Source organism: Lactuca sativa, chromosome 4 (genome assembly GCF_002870075.4).
Source record: "Lactuca sativa cultivar Salinas chromosome 4, Lsat_Salinas_v11, whole genome shotgun sequence".
Taxonomy (NCBI): Eukaryota; Viridiplantae; Streptophyta; class Magnoliopsida; order Asterales; family Asteraceae; genus Lactuca; species Lactuca sativa.
In genome coordinates, this window is record NC_056626.2 from 340,609,061 (window position 1) to 340,625,743 (window position 16,683).

The 16,683-nt window shown below is 40.7% G+C and overlaps 1 non-coding gene across 1 annotated transcript; it reads left to right on the forward strand.

The window, feature by feature from the left end:
- Window positions 1–501: 501 nt before the first annotated feature.
- Window positions 502–607, forward strand: LOC111897569 (small nucleolar RNA R71). The gene has a single exon (XR_002852307.1). It is a non-coding gene; the product is annotated as a small nucleolar RNA R71 (small nucleolar RNA).
- The last annotated feature ends 16,076 nt before the right edge of the window (window positions 608–16,683 follow it).

A 16,683-nucleotide genomic window follows, 5' to 3' on the forward strand; every position in this document is an offset into this window, starting at 1 on the left:
TTTTTTTTTTTTTTTTTTTTAAATAAAACGTGCATCCTTTTTTGTTGTATTTTCCTTCATTTTCCTTGATGTATTCATCATCTGCCTTCCATTGCATTTTGGGCGTCCCCAATCGTCATCATATCTATCCCCACCCAATTAACAAGCTTGATCCTTTAAGTTTCCATTCTCATCAAGGTCGCAATCTTTGGGTAAGTGTGGCCCGCAACAATTATCACAACCCACTTGAATAACATGGATTGACTGGCCTATCTTCATGATTCTTCAATCCATAATATCTTGCTTTCATAATTACCATCATTAAGTCCTTTGAAGCTACATTTCCACTCATGTTTCCTCTTCTCGTATCATCTTGAGGGTGGTGATAATCCCTCGAATGTTTGGCAAAGTCTTCTATTACCTCCTTCATTGTAGTTGGATTTGGGTCCTTGAGAATCAAGGAGTTGTCTTGTGGTCACGTTTACCCCATCATAGAAGATTGATACTTCTTATCGCACATTCAGGTCGTGTTGGGGGAAATTTCAGAGCATTCCTTCTATCTTTCCCATGCCTCATACAAAGATTCTCCATAGTTTTGTTGAAAGTTGGTCATGTTCTTATTAAACCTTAAAAGCTTTTAAGATGGGCTCTGTTGGATTAGCTGTCTAAGCCCATAACTATAATTGGTATGTGCTTGACCCGATAATAGTATGGTCCGTTTGGGTTGTTACACTCTGGAACAATTTGATGGGATGGATACTTGAAGAAAAGGTTATTGTGGTTTATTAATATATTATAAGTATAATATATTAATTGAGGAATCACATTATTTAATTAGTATTGATCAAGAATTAATTTGGTATTAATTCAGTCATCAAAAGAAACTAATTAAAGTTACGGGGACTGATTAAGTAAATCAGTAATTCTGGTAGTTGGACTCATGACCCATGTTGATTAGAGTTGGACTAAACCTATATGCAAGTCCATAAAGGTTTTTCCCAAAAGGCCTATGAAATATGAAGGGTCATGGTCGGTTAGGGTTTGCATTAATGTAAACCTAAACTATATAAGAAACTCCTAACACCTAAAATTGGTTACCCCATGCACACTAAGAGTTGCTAGATGATTATGAGCTCACAAAACTCTCTCTCAAGTCCATTCTATTGTTCTTGGTTTGTTATAAGACATTTGAGGCATCACACTTGAGGTGCTAGGCTCCTAAAGGTCAAAGACAAGCAAGCTACTACACAAGGTACTCTTCTAACTATTTTATGTTTTGAATTGTTACCTTGCATGCTAGTTTAGTCTTTATGCTTTGGAAAACAATGTTGTATGTATAATTAGAGAAAACTTAGATGCAAAGCATTAGGGTTGTATGTGCACCATTGGAATGTTAAAGTACATAAAACCCATCAGTGGTATCAGAGCCTAGGATGTTTTCTATTGTATTGATGCAACTGTGTAATTTTCAAACCTGAAAAAACTGCGCTTCGAGATTCTGCCAGGGCCAACTCGTCGAGTCCATCATTGAACTCGACGAGTCCGTTATGGCACTCGACGAGTTGATGCATCTGTAGGCAGAATCTTCGATTTTATGGCCTGTTTTGGATTAGGAACATTACCATAAACTGTTTTGGTTCATAAAATTCGATTTTAATGATATGGTAATGTTAATCCCCATCCAATAACATGATGTTTGTCAAATTCTAAGATAACTGATTGATTTTTTGAGAAATACTATTTATTTGTAAAATTTGATACTATCTTAAATATAAATCAAATTAGGTCAAATTGGTAAATGACCAGCATATCATAATTGGACTAGTTAATTTGATCCATATGTGTTCTTGAAAAGTTCTATAACTTGCCCTTAGGTTATGAATATGAGAAGCCTTTATTTATGAAACAATTAACTAATGTAAGTTATAGAATTCAAAGAGTCCTGAAAGGTTTCATAACTTGTCCTCTAGTTTGGAATTGGAAAGGTATTGACAAGTTACAAAACTTTCCCTCAAGTTTTGGAACTTGAAAAGTTACCTTAATGAAACTTTAATTCCAAACCCTAGAATTTTAAAAGTTTAAAATTCAACCCTTATACTATTATAATATTAAAGTTTAATATATATATATATATATATATATATATATATATATATATATATATATATAAGTCAATCCAGTCTTACCGTTAGTAGGCCTCATTTACGAAGTCGGTCTATAAGGGGGTATAAGGTTACTGCCTATAAAATGATGGTTTAATAGGTGTCCACTCTCACCCACCGCTTCCTTGACTTATGGAGGTTCACACCTTATTTGTGATCCTTGGCATCCGAGTCACAAACTTGAAGGGCACAATCGAGATTTAAACATGCCATTGAAAAACTTCAATGAATCTCAAAAGAATCTAGGAATTTCAATTCATTTAAAACTTAATAATCTATTTCGTTTTTCTTGGTGGAAATTGGTAAATCATCATTTACCAACCTTCAAATATTTTGCAATTAAATTATGGCATCCCTCTTCCGAATTGTAAAAATATTGTGTTGGGTCCTAGCCTTAATATCTCATTTTGGGTGTTATATTAAGGATCCTTATCTAATCTAAACTTGGTCTTTCTTTTTCAGATGTGTTCCTACACTGCTTCAAACTCAACTGCCTATGGCTCTTTCTCCCTCATGAACCTATGTGGGAGGGTCATAGTTGATGGATTGAACTTTAGTGATTGGATTCAAAACATCAGAATGGTCATTCGCTGTGAGGACAAAGAAAATACCCTAGATAAAAGCTTAAGGAGATTGATGAATCTATGGCTACTCCCAAACAGATTGTTGAGTTCAAGACCCATGAGAAAGACGCGACAAAGGTGTCGTGTATTATGATTGCTACCATGACTATTGAACTTTAGAAGTCCTATGAGGACTTTTAGCCTTATGAAATGCACCAGGATTTGATGGCAAGATACCATCAAAGTGCTTGGTGGGAGAGGTATGAAATCATAGCCTCCATGATTACTACCAAAATAAAAGATGGAGAGTCCATCACAGCCCACTTTCAAAAGATACAAAGGTTTGTGGACCGCTTGCTAAAGCTGAATGTCAATTTCGATGAAGAATTGGCAATTGACATTATCCTACACTCTTTACCTCTTGTTATGATCATTTTCGTATGATTTATCATATGAACAAGGAGAAGGTGACTCTAAGCAAGCTTCAAGGTAGTCTTAAAGGAAAAGTAGTCTTAAAGGAAAATATGTTGTTTCTACTCCTACTGCTATTGCCCCTGTCTTGGCAACTGGACATGGGAACGGAAAGAAGAGGAAAGCTTCCTCAAAGAGCCACAAGGGAAAGTCCCATGTTGGATCCTCTTCTAGTGGGTCCAAAGGTGGTCCTTCTGCACCCTCCTCAAACCCAAAGTAAGCAGAGTGCTTCCATTGTCATGAAAAAGGGCACTGGAAGAGAAGCTGCCCCAAATACTTGTAGGACATAAAAGATGGGAAGATCAAACCCTCCTTTGCAGGTATTTATACTAATCTATCTAATACCTCATCACATGCAATTTCTTGAGCCCTTGATACAAGATGTTGTTTACACATTTGTTCTGATTTGCAAGGTCTAAAAAGAAGTAGGCCTGTGGAGCACGGGAAGATGAACTTAATCATATGAATTAGGAGAAAGTCGCCTGTCACCAAGATTGGAGTTTATTTTTTATTGGTTAGTAATGGTTTAAAATTAGATTTGAATAATTGTTGCTACTCGTCTGATATGGCGAGAAATATTATTTCTTTTCACAGTTTGTATGAACAAGGTTTTACCTTTTCTTTTAATAGTGAAATTGGTTCAATAAATGCTTATTTTAATGGTGTATTTTATTTTGAAACATTACCTTGCAATGGCACATATGAAACTCTGATGGTTGTAGATAACTTAGGAAATAATGTATTGCATATTGATTCATCTAATAGTTTAGATAAAGCATGCTTATGGCATTGTCATATTGTGTGACAACCCGAAATTTATTCCATCATTTTTAACCCCTCCTTCCGTTAATAAGCCTCGCTTTATTAAACTGTTCGTTAACCTTTTGGACTGCTTAATTAATTTGGGACTTTTTAAATGACTTAGTAAGGGTTGAAACAAATTAGAAACACCCTCATTAATCCCTTGAAAAGTTTTAGTTTCAACCAAGTCAAAATACGGCCATTTAATCGGGTGCGACCAAAAGCCCCGTTTAACGTCAGTATCGGGTAGATTTCCACTGAGCCACAAGCTCAACCCTATATAAGGGGAGTGGACTCCATTCACACTCTTTCCACTATCTCTATACACTATCTCTCTAAAACTTGTTTTCGAGCCAAAAACACCCATTCCGAGCCCCAAACTAGTAAGTAATCTATTCTAACTTGTTGTATAGCTCTGAGCAGAGCCTGCTATTCATGAAACAGAAAGGCGAGTAAGAGCATGATCCTTTCCCGTTAAGGATCATATTGTGAAAGCGAAAACTAGACGATAATGTAAAGTTTACAAACTTTCTAAGCACTCGTCTGGTGAAACCCTATCTCCCCGACCCTGAGGGTTTCCGTTAGAAATACCTCAAGAATCAGAAGTGCAGGTTCATTTTGCACAAGATTGAGATAACCATTCTGCAGCAAACAGATACCCGTAGACATTCAATCCATCCGATGATCCATAAAACCTCTGAAAGCGATGCAGCAGAAACACGAATCCAAGGACAACTTGAGCTTTCTAAGGACCAACCTGAAGGACTACACTTCCAGTATGAGAGAGAACGTTTGGAACTTCGAAATGGCGATCACGCCAGTGATGATCTCGCCATAGAAGTACACTATGTTCTAAGTACTGAAAATCTTTGCTTTTCTGAGAGCTTAGGACCATCCGAGATTCTTTACAAAGATTGGTCCAACCCTCGTCAGACCACTACTACTTTCGGAAATTCCACAAGTTTCACCGCAAATCAAGCCACTTCTTAGACTTGATAAGTGTTTGCCTGACGTCACTCTTTGTATCCCACTCATCTTGATAGAAACCATGGGGAACCCTAACTTCGTAGACGAACCAGCAGGAATCGCTAACTACACGAGACGGAATTCGCATCCCGTAAGTGAAGGTTTGTTAGAATGACAAGCAGAGGCCAAAGTTCACTTGGGAGTGCGAAGACAAACCGAATAGGAAGTATCCTCATAACTCTAACCGATTGTTCATAATTACTTCCTTGCCTAAACTTGAATTTCGGGACGAAATTCCCTCTAACAGGGGGATGATGTGACAACCCGAAATTTATTCCGTCATTTTTCACCCCTCCTTCCGTTAATAAGCCTCGCTTTATTAAACTGTCCGTTAACCTTTTGGACTAGTTAATTAATTTGGGACTTTTTAAATGACTTAGTAAGGGTTGAAACAAATTAGAAACACCCTCATTAATCCCTTGAAAAGTTTTAGTTTCAACCAAGTCAACATACGACCATTTAATCGGGTGCGACCAAAAGCCCCGTTTAACGTCAGTATCGGGTAGATTTCCACTGAGCCACAAGCTCAACCCCTATATAAGGGGGAGTGGAATCCATTCACACTGTTTCCACTCTCTCTACAACTTGTTTTCGAGCCAAAAAGGCCCATTTCGAGCCCCAAGCTAGTAAGTAATCTATTCTAACTTGTTGTATAGCTTAATTAACATGCAAATTCGTGTTTAAGACATCAAATAGGGTCTAAGTTATGTGTTTACGGCCCAAGAACACTCTTGGACCATGAACACCCTTAAGTGGGGTTTTAAAGCCCCAAAACCCCTCTAAACTACCCCTAGGGCTTAGATATGACTTGTGGACTTACACCTCCGCGCTTAGAACACTAAATCCTTGCATTTTGGAGAGTAAACATGAGTTTACGGCCAATGAACACTCTTGGACCGTAAAACCCTCTTCATAGGTGAACACCTATAAAGGTGTTAGAAATGCCCTCAAATACCTCCTATGGCCTGGGAAAATGTCTAGAATCAACCACAAGTGAAGTAGGGACTTTAAACATTAAAGAAACTATGAACATAGGAGTTTACGGCCGTAAACCCCCCCAAGAATTGGTCCATGGGCCGTAAACTCCCCTAAATAGGCCAAATGGTGCCCTAACTCCCCTATATGTCTTGGAAAAATGCATAGAACTTTATTCTCTACCAAATAAGACCTTAATACACCAAAGGAATGAGTATATAGGAGCTTACGGTCGTAAAATCCTTGTTTAGGGTCGTAAACTCCTCAAATGGTCCATTTAGAACCTTAAACCCCTTCATATGCCTTATATTTGGACCTAGCCTAATTCTATGAGTGATATAAGACCTTGAATCATCCTAGAACACACCACCCATGAGTTTACGGACGTAAACTTATGGGGATTATGTCTTAGGGCCGTAAACTCTATAAAGAGTTTACTCTTGAAGAGTAAACTCCCTATCTAGGCCAAACACACCCTTAGATGTTACCCGGGACACCCCTAACACTTAACCAAAGTGTTTTCTGCACTTTAGGATGTGTATACGTGTTTAATTAGTATTATATTTACTAATTGTATGTAAACATGTGTCATCATATGTTAATAGGTCACTAAGTGTGTTCAAGTCTTTACTTGACACCGAGCACCCAACCGGCACTTTCGTTCGATCCACTTACAACAGGTGAGTTCATACCCCTGAATTAACCTTTTAAATGTTTTTACATGCTTTTATGGGGGGGATACAAGTTAAAACATTTCATTTATCATATCAATCACATGTGATTGATAACCCGCATGCACAAGGATTTATTACACTGTCAGCTGTTTTACCAAGTATGATACTGTAAATGGTTTTCCAAAACGTCTTTACTTGTTCAAATCTTTTCTCAAATTGTCTCTCGCGCTGTATGTTTTACTTCAAATTCAGTTACATCAGTATTTTAGACAAAGGTTTTCTTCACTTATATTGTTTTATCAGAAATTACATTCAAAACGTGTTTACGAAAGGTTTTCAAAGGATTTCTAAAGGTCTTCAAACTTATTTTACAAAATAATACCGAGTCATTATCTTCTTAAGTGTAAAGGTTTTCCAAAGTTTTCATCAAAGTTTTCTTCAGTGTTTTTATACTTCTACTTCGTTAGATACTACGACTTCGTTATGCCCCTATTTCGTTAACTGCTACTACTTAGTTAAATGCTTCTACTTTGTCAACGCTTCTACTTCGTTAAACGCTTCTACTTAGTTAATGCTCCTACTTAGTTAGATGCTACTACTTAGTTAAACGCCTCTACTTCGTGAAACGCTTCTACTTTGTTAATGCTTCTACTTCGTTAAACGCTTCTACTTAGTTAATGCTCCTACTTATTTAGATGCTACTACTTAGTTAAACGCCTCTACTTCGTGAAACGCTTCTACCTTGTTAACGCTTCTACTTCGTTAAATGCTCCTACTTCGATAAACGCTTCTATTTCGTTAAACACTTCTACTTCGTTAAATGCTTCTACTTAGTTAAATGTATCTCTGTACTTGTATAGTTATATAAATAATGTTTAAGGGACTTAGGAATGCTAGTTCGCCCTATTTCCTTTTCCTCGTTTGGATGTGGTCTGGTGGGATCGGATATCCGTCCGAAGGTCATTTAATCATTAATTATATATCATGTGTACATGTATAGACATAATGGTTTACAAGGGTCAGTTCACACGCGAGTCTATATCATCTCTCCAGCGCCTTTAATAGAATTCAGATTATGAGATGCATCCTCAAGACACGGATCTCCCCGTCGTCGAGCTGGTAACCAGAGCCTCCTGTAGGGAGAACGGGCATTGTGTGTATAGATCTATACGGAACTGACACCCCCGCACCCTGACTGCTATCTACAGTGCACGGCCTACCAAGCCAAGGGGTGACAAATGTCATATTTACACCGACGCTTGCAGGGCGTCAAGAACTCTAGTGTCGATCAGTATGGTTCCGAGTATCTCCATGTTTACCTTATAATTCATGGCCTTAAGGTAACGATAATTATCATTGTATGTTGGAAACACACTTTTAGAATTTCTCTTTGTTTTAGACCTTGCTAGCTGCATCTTTCATTTGATACTGTCTGGGGTCTGTGTTTTTCTGTTTTAGACCTTGCTAGCTGTATATTTCAATTGATACTGTCTGGGGTCTGTGTTCCTTTGTTTTAGACCTTGCTATCCGTATCATACATTTGATACCGTCTGGGGTCTGTGTTTCCTTATGTTAGACTGAGCCAGGCGTATCATTCATTCGATACTCTCCTGGAGTCTATGATTTCTTTTACCTTAGTCAGCAGTATTTTCTGCTGAGGCATATGTTATTTTCCCTAATGTTTTTACTAGTGATATTCTCCTACTTCCTTTAAAATTAAATACCGTATTTTGGTAATGATAGTATTTCAGGGAAAATTACTCTTTAAAAAATAAGTCTGTCGAGTCTTGGTAGAAGACTGCTTTTATTTTGAAAATATAGGATTTTCTGGAAAGGATAAAATGCTTGCTTACTCAAATGACACTAAATACTTATGAACTCACCAGCATTTATAAAAATGCTGAGACTCTCTTTCAAAATAACTTTTATTCTCAGGTCAGCAATAGACAGGTACATCCCAGGAGCTTTTGGTGAAGACAGTTTAGTACCAAGCTTCACTTATATTATTACTTGTATTACTTTGATGTCTTTATAAAATGTAACTCATGTAAAACTATTACTATTAATGCAATGGTTGTTGTACTTTGATTACTATACTGCATATGTTGTGATACTTGACATGACGTCATCCCCCTAGAACGTTTCCGTCGTTCCGATTTTAGGGTGTGACATCTTGGACATGTTAACAAGAAGCGCATAGCCCAACACCAAAAGGATGGAGTCTTGGAGTCATTTGAATTAAAGTCGGGTGACACTTGTGATTCTTATTTGCTTGGAAAGATGACTAAGTCACCCTTCACTAGTTCTTGTGCAAGGGGTGAGGGTGTGTTGGATCTCATCCACACCGATGTGTTTCAACCCTTTAGAACCGTCACAAGGGATGCTAACCGCTTCTATGTGACTTTTACTGATGATTATAGTAGATATGGGTATGTCTACTTAATCAAGCATAAGTCAGAAACTTTTGAAAAGTTGAAAGAGTTTAATCAATAAGTGGAGAATCAATTCGGTAGGAAAATAAAGATGCTTCGATCCGATCGAGTAGGAGAGTATCTTTGTGTCGAGTTCCACGACTATCTTAAGGAATGTGGAATTGTTTCACAATTGACGCCACCTAGGACACCACAGCTTAATGGTGTGGCTGAGAGGTGCAATCGAACTTTGGTAGACATGGTTCGTTCTATGATGAGTCGAGCTTCGTTACCTATCTCATTCTGGGGGTATGCCTTAGAGACTTCCACCCATATCCTTAATCTAGTCCCAACTAAATAGGTTTCCAAAACACCTCATGAGATGTGAACATGTAAGGTTCCCTCGTTAGAGCACATCAAGGGTTAGGGTTGCGAGGATTTTGTGAGAAGAGAAACTAATGACTAGCTTGAACCTTGTAGTGTGTGATGTATTTGTTGGATTAGGTGTCTATGTTCATAACTATTTGTGGAATGTACTTGACCCGGTTGGCAAGGTCCATTTGGGTTGCATGGCATTGCAACACTTGGATAGACTAAATGAGAGAAAGGAAACTTAAGGTTTATTAATATATTATAATTTCTAATATATTAATAATATTATTTAATTAGTATTGATCAAGAAGTAATTTAGAATTAATTTGGTGATCAAAAGGAGACTAATTAAATATATGGGGTTGATTGTGTAAATCATGTATTCTTTATAGTGGGCTAATGATCCATGGTTTATTGAATTGGACTAAAACCCATAAGGTGCTCCACGGATAGTCCATGGAGGTTATAAACCCATGGATCATGGAATATGGAAAGCGGTGTCAATTAGGGTTTACATGCTGTAACCTACTTGTGACACAACTATAAAAGGACCCCATAGGTCACCAAAATCGGCACCAAAAGGTATAACAAGAGGGCTAGCTGATTTTGAGTGATAGTGTACTTCTCTCAAGGTTATTCCAAGAGTTGTGGTGTTGTGTGAGACATTTTAGGCATAACAGTTGAGGTGCTAGGCTCACAAGGTTCTCAAGGAATCCAAGCAACAAAAAGGTATGTTCTTCTACTAGCTTTTATGTTTCAAAGTTCTCCATGCCATGCTAGTTAGGTTAAGAACCTAGGAAAATCAAATTTGCATGTATCTTAGTAAAACATAGATCCAAGGTTTCTAGGGTTGCATGTACACTTTACGAGTGTTAGAATGCTCAAAACCCATCAGTATTTTCATCGGCTACCCACATAAATCCTTCGGATATCTCTTCGATAGACCGAGTGACAATGTTGTTTTAGTTGCGAGGAGATGAGTCTTTCAAGAGAAAGAACTCATATGCCAAGAGGACAAAGGAAGGAAAATTGACCATGAACAGCTTCATGAGTTAAGTGATGAAGGAACCTCACACACTAGCGCTCAACCCGAGGAGGAAATTCCTGTTGAACTGATTGATGAGTCGCTACCTCTGAGGCGTTCCAATAATGTTACACGAGCACCTGAGTTTTATGGTTTCATATTACTATTGAAGGTGACACATTTATCAGTGATAGTACACTGGTAAACTTGGATGAACCTAACAACTAAAAGGAAGCCATGGCAGGCCCCAATTCTGCTAAATGGAAAGAGGCAATCGACAGTAAGATTCAGTCTATGTATGACAATCAAGTTTAGAACTTGGTTGAGAATGTACCAGGCCGTAAGACAATCGGGTGCAAATGGATCTTCAAGAAGAAGGCCAACATGGATGGGAAAGTACACACTTATAAGGCACGATTTGTTACGAAGGGCTTTACTCAAACTCTTCGAGTTGAGTATGATGAGACCTTCTCACCAGTGGCTAAGATTAAATCTATAAGGGTCTGCATTTCATGATTACGAAATATGGCAAATGGATGTCAAAACCGCTTTCCTTAATGGGAAGTTGGCTGAGGATGTTTACATGAATCAGCTAGAGGGTTTTGTCAATGCAAGGTACCCTAAAAGAGCGTGTAGGCTTAAGGAATCCATTTATGGATTGAAACAAGCATCTCACAAATGAAATCTTTGTTTCGATGAGAAAGTGAAAGAGTTTAGATTTTTGAGAAGTGAGGATGAGTCCTGCATATATATCAAAGCTAGTGGGAGTATAGTTAGCTTTCTTGTGCTGTATGTGAATGACATACTGTTCATAGGAAATGACCTTCCAACCTTGCAAGAGGTTAAGTTCTAGCTTGGGAAGTGTTTCGCTATGAAGGACCTCAGAGAAGCTGCTTACATTCTTGGGATAAGGATATTGAGAAACATGAGTAAAAGACTAATAGGACTTAGTCAAAGCACCTACTTGGATAAGGTGTTGAAACGTTTCAACATAGAGAATTCCTAGAGAGGAGACTTACCTATCCAGAGCAATACAAAACTGAGTAAGACTCAGAGTCCGAGTACAGAGGCTAAAAGAGCATAAATGAGTTGAGTACCATATGCTTCCGCAGTTGGCTCGATCATGTATGCTATGACATGTACTCGCCCTGACGTGGCCTTTTCTTTGAGAATGGTTAGTAGATACCAAGGGAACCCTGGTAAAACTCATGGGACTGCGGTAAAGAAAATTCTTAGTACCTGCGAAGGACTAAGGACTGGGTCCTTACCCTCGGTGGGAGTGATGACTTAAGAGTGATAGGGTATAGTGACGCCAGCTTTCAAACTGACATAGATAATTTCCACTCTCAGTCGGGCTAGGTATTTACCCTTAATGGAGTAGCAATAACATGGAAAACTTCCAAACAGGAAACTGCTTTCAAACCGACAGAGATAATTTCCGCTCTCAGTCGGGCTGGGTATTTACCCTTAATGGAGTAGCAATAACATGGAAAAGTTCCAAACAGGAAACTGTGGCTGATTCAATGTGTGAATCAGAGTACATAGCAGCAAGTGAAGCAGCAAAGGAGGCAATATGGCTGAAGAACTTCATTGGAGACCTTGGAGTTGTACCAGCTGTAAAGGAGCCTATGGATATTTTTTGTGACAATGTAAGTGTAGTTGCCTTAGCCAAGGAACCAAGGGACCATGGCAGATCCAGGGATATCGACATAACATATCACTTTATAAGACATCAAGTAGAAGAAGGACTAGTCTTAGTGAAGATGATATCGTCAGAGAAGAACCCAACAGATCCCCTTACAAAGGGACTCAGCAAGGATAGGTACTTGTTGCATACAAGGAGCATTGGGCTAAAGGACGATATTAGTTTTAATGATTATATAGATATTTAGAAAGTTGTAATAGCTAAAATGTAATTGACATTAGCTGATTGAATAAAAGGAGTTTTATTTATAAGTAAAGATATTGTCTTGTGTCAATTATTTACTTTTGTTTCATTTTGCATGTTTTGACTTCCAGAATAATATGATTATTCAAACTTGTAACATCCCGGATTCCCAGGTATTATTTTATCCTTTTATTTTGGGTGATTTGTGAGGAAACTCGGCGAGTTGGAGTCCAAACTCGCCGAGTAGGATCGCGGTTTTGGGCGCGATTTCGCGTCTGGACTCGGCGAGTCCACACTGTTTAATGAAACCCTAATTTCCAGGGTTTGAGACCTATTTAAAGGGGCTTATGGCCGTCATTTGCGGCCACCAACCCCTAGAGCGAAACCCTAAAGAGATTTGAGCATTTTGGGAGAGAGAAGAGGCCATTGTTGACCCTTGAAGCTTTGTTTGGCAAGGCAAAGGAGATTCTAGCTAAGAGAAGGCAAGGGAGGTGGACATCTTTCGATTTTGGAGCTCAGAGCATCATCTTGGAGGTATATTTGGCTCCCTTTTTCTGTTGTTATGTTGAACATGGGGGTTTAGGGTTTCTTGACCCCTTTGTTGGTTAGATTTGATGTCCATTTCATCCCTATTTGTGATGAGGCTTGAGATGAGATCCATAAAGATCCAGAGAAGCTTTATTCCTTAAGCTTTATGAGGGTTCATGAGAGTATTGACCTAGAGTTGTGAGATATGGGGCTAAAACATCATTTATGAGCAAATAGTTTTTGTTTGAGCACCAAGGTTTAGACTTTACGTGATTATCATGCCTGGGGAGGCCAGATCTATGATGGTATGGAACAAATCTGACCTCAGAAGTGAGTTTGAGTTTATGCATGACATGGACTCGCCGAGTCTGAAGAACAGACTCGGAGAGTAGCATGACGTTTGCCCGTAACCACTCAGTGAGTAGTCTTGCCGAGTTGAGGGGTCGACTCAGTGAGTCAGGGAGAGTCAAGGGGTGGGGCTGAGTCAAGTCTGAACTCGCCGAGTTGTTCTTGAGACTCGGCGAGTTGAGTCATGGTGATCCCGCGACTCATGCCAGGTGGAAGTCGTCGAGTTAGGGAAACACTCGACGTGTCAAGAGAGGATCCAAGGGAGTCAGTGGACACGTATAGACTCGCCGAGTCGCCCTAGTACACTCGCCGAGTTCGGTCAAAGTTGACCGTTGACCTTGTTGACGTTTAGGGTTGAGTTCAGTTGTATTTATGGGTGTATTACTTTGTGTGATTAGGCGGAGGCTAGATCACATTTATTCCGAGACAGATATTTACCGAGACACCCAAGGTGAGTCTTCTCACTATTCTTTACCTAGTGTGGTAACAAAGTTAAGAGACAGAGTATTAAAGAGTGATATGCCAGTGTGATTGCATGTTATTATGTGTTGTGATTTATTGTGATATGTGATATGCATGATTCAGAGTTACAAAGTTGGGACTTTTGGGTCCCTAGAGCTAGGGCCAGAGGGCCCACAGAGAGTTGGGGCTGGAGGGCCCCACTGAGACACATTGACTAGAGGGTCAACAGAGTTACAGCCTAGAGTGGCTATTATGTGATTATTGTGGTATTTTGGGGAAACTCACTAAGCTTATGCTTACAGTGTTCAGTGTTATGTGTTTCAGGTACCAGTGATGACCGCGGGAAGGCGCCGGCTTGATTCGTACACACATATGGGAATTGGATGTATTTTGATCTTGGGAGACATTGTGATTTGAAAACTTGATGTTATGACGTTTTGTGAACGAATTGTTTAATTAAAAACGTGTTTTTCAAAAGTGAAAAATTGTTTTAATTTTTACGGTGTTACAAGTTGGTATCAGAGCCTAGGTTTGAGGGATTCGGGTGCGCCTTCAGGCGAATCTGAACTCAAACTGAGGATTTGAGAAATTTTTTGATAATAAAACAAGATTTCAAAAGAAGAACTTGCGAGATAAACAAAGCAGAGTCGTGTGTACGAATAGCGAGCGCCCGAACGGTGATTTCCCAAAATACCATAATTATAAGTGTTATAATATATGATGTGATATGTTATCTGATGCGCTATGATATGCATGCTAGAGTAGACTATGTATTCTTATTAGAACTAGAGTGGCCTGATATGTGATGCCTGAGTCTAGGAGTCTTGCTGCTAGGAATATTTCAGAGTGGTTAGGTAGCAGCGAGGAGATTTTTAGAGATCTGTTGCGAATATCATATGATCAGAGAGAGTAGAGTGATTGGGACTTGGGAATCTGGGAGGAGGACTTAGGGTGGATGCTGATGCGGTGTGGACGGTAGTATTGGGCCCGTACTACTGAAGACGTTGGGTCAGTGCACAGTCCAAGTAAGAATCTTTGGAGTACCAGGGAACAAGTAGGATGGAGTACTCGAGTGTGAGTATAATCGAGCGAGTCCTTGATATTATTCTTATGTTGTATTTCAGAGAGAGAGAGAGAGATCATGGTTGGGACTCGCCAGACATCAGGGACCAATGACACGAGGGATGAGGAGATCCGTAGGATCATCCAGGAGGAGGTGGCTGCGGCCATCAGGGCTGAGATACCAGAGATGTTCGGGTCTATCAAGACTACGTTGATAGAGACATTCGATGAGTACGCTGCTCTTTCTGAGGCTGCTGTTGCAGCAGCCACTGCAGCCATAGCTGCGACGAGGCCGCAGGGTGGTGAGGCGTTGCTGTTCCAAGAGTTCAGCAACACGAAACCACTGGAGTTTGATGGGACCCAGGACCCGAGTGCGGCGATGAGATGGATTTCAGAGATAGAGGGGTGTTTCTTCACTTGCTCGTCTCCTGAGCATTTGAGGGTCCGGTTCGCACTGAACCAACTTCGCTTAGGGGCGAAGGACTGGTGGAAATTTGTGACGGCGCACTATACGCTTGCTAAGCTTGTAGCAGTGACCTGGGAGAGGTTCACTGCTATGTTCGGAGATGAGTACGTTCCCCAGGTGGAGAGGGAGCGTTTGGCCAAGGAATTTCTGACCCTCAAGCAGGGTACTGAGTCTGTACTATGATCACGAGGATGTTTCATGAGCAGGCGATGTTCTGCCCAGAGCACGTGTTCTCCGAGCAGGCATGTATGAGTCGATATTTGAGCATTCTGAGGAGGGACATACGAGAGTTCGTGGCGAACTCGATGTACCGGAAATTTGCCGAGCTTCAGGCAAATGCCCGGAAGAGGGAGATAGAGCTGGAGACTCATGCTAGGGAGGATGCTGAGTCTCAGGGGAGGGATCGGCGACCGGTGTAGTCTCAGCCGGTAGCCAAGCAGGCCAAGCCCGCCGATTCGAGATCAGGGAGTCAGAGGGGCCGCACTTGTGGCAAGTGCGGCAAGAGCCACGACGGAGTGTGCAGAGCAGGGTCTTGCTACAAATGTGGCAAGGAGGGGCATATGGCCAAGGACTTCCCCAAGGGGTTTGCAGTATGTTTTCACGACAACCAGACCGGACACAGGAAGGCAGAGTGTCCGCAGTTGCGGGGATCAACACAGGGAGCACCTCAGGGATCTGCCCCTGCCGCCATTAAAGCTACCGAGAGTCGGCCAGTGAAGGCCGAGGCGCCGAGGGCGCGAGGGAGAGCCTTTCAGTTGACCGCGGAGGAGGTCCGCGCAGCGCCCGATGTCATGGCTGGTATGTATTCTTTCGTGTATTTATTTTGATGTTGAGATATTGTGCTTATATTATGTTATGCGTAGGTACTTTTCTTGTGAATTTTGTACCTGCCTTGGTGTTATTTGACTCGGGTGCGAGTCAGTCTTTTGTATCTCTGGCTTTTAGTCTGCATATCAGTGTTAGTCGTGAGGTGTTGAGTCGGCCCCTGAGAGTTTCCATAGCTGACGAGAGAGTGATATATGCCACGGAGGTCATCTGTGGGTGCGTATTTGAGATTTTAGGTGTTGAATTCCCGATTGATTTGGTTCCTATTGCGATGGGTGATGTTTGTGTCATTGTGGGCATGGACTGGTTGAGCAGATTCAGTGCGGTTATCGACTGCGAGCGACATCTGGTGACCATACGAGACCCTAGTGGGGGAGTTCTTACGGTGTACGGTGAGGGTACACGTTCTGGGTCAACGTTTTGTTCGGCCGCTAGGGTGAGGCAGTGTCTACAGCAGGGCTGTAAGGGCTTTGTGGCGTATGTGATGGATACGCGGGTTGATTCAGGGCGACCGAGGTCAGTTGAGGAGGTTCCGATAGTACGTGAGTTCCCGGATGTATTTCCAGAGGAGTTGTCGGGTGTGCCTCCCATGAGGCAAGTGGAGTTCAGTATCGATTTGGTTCCAGGGGCCGCGCCTATCGCCAAG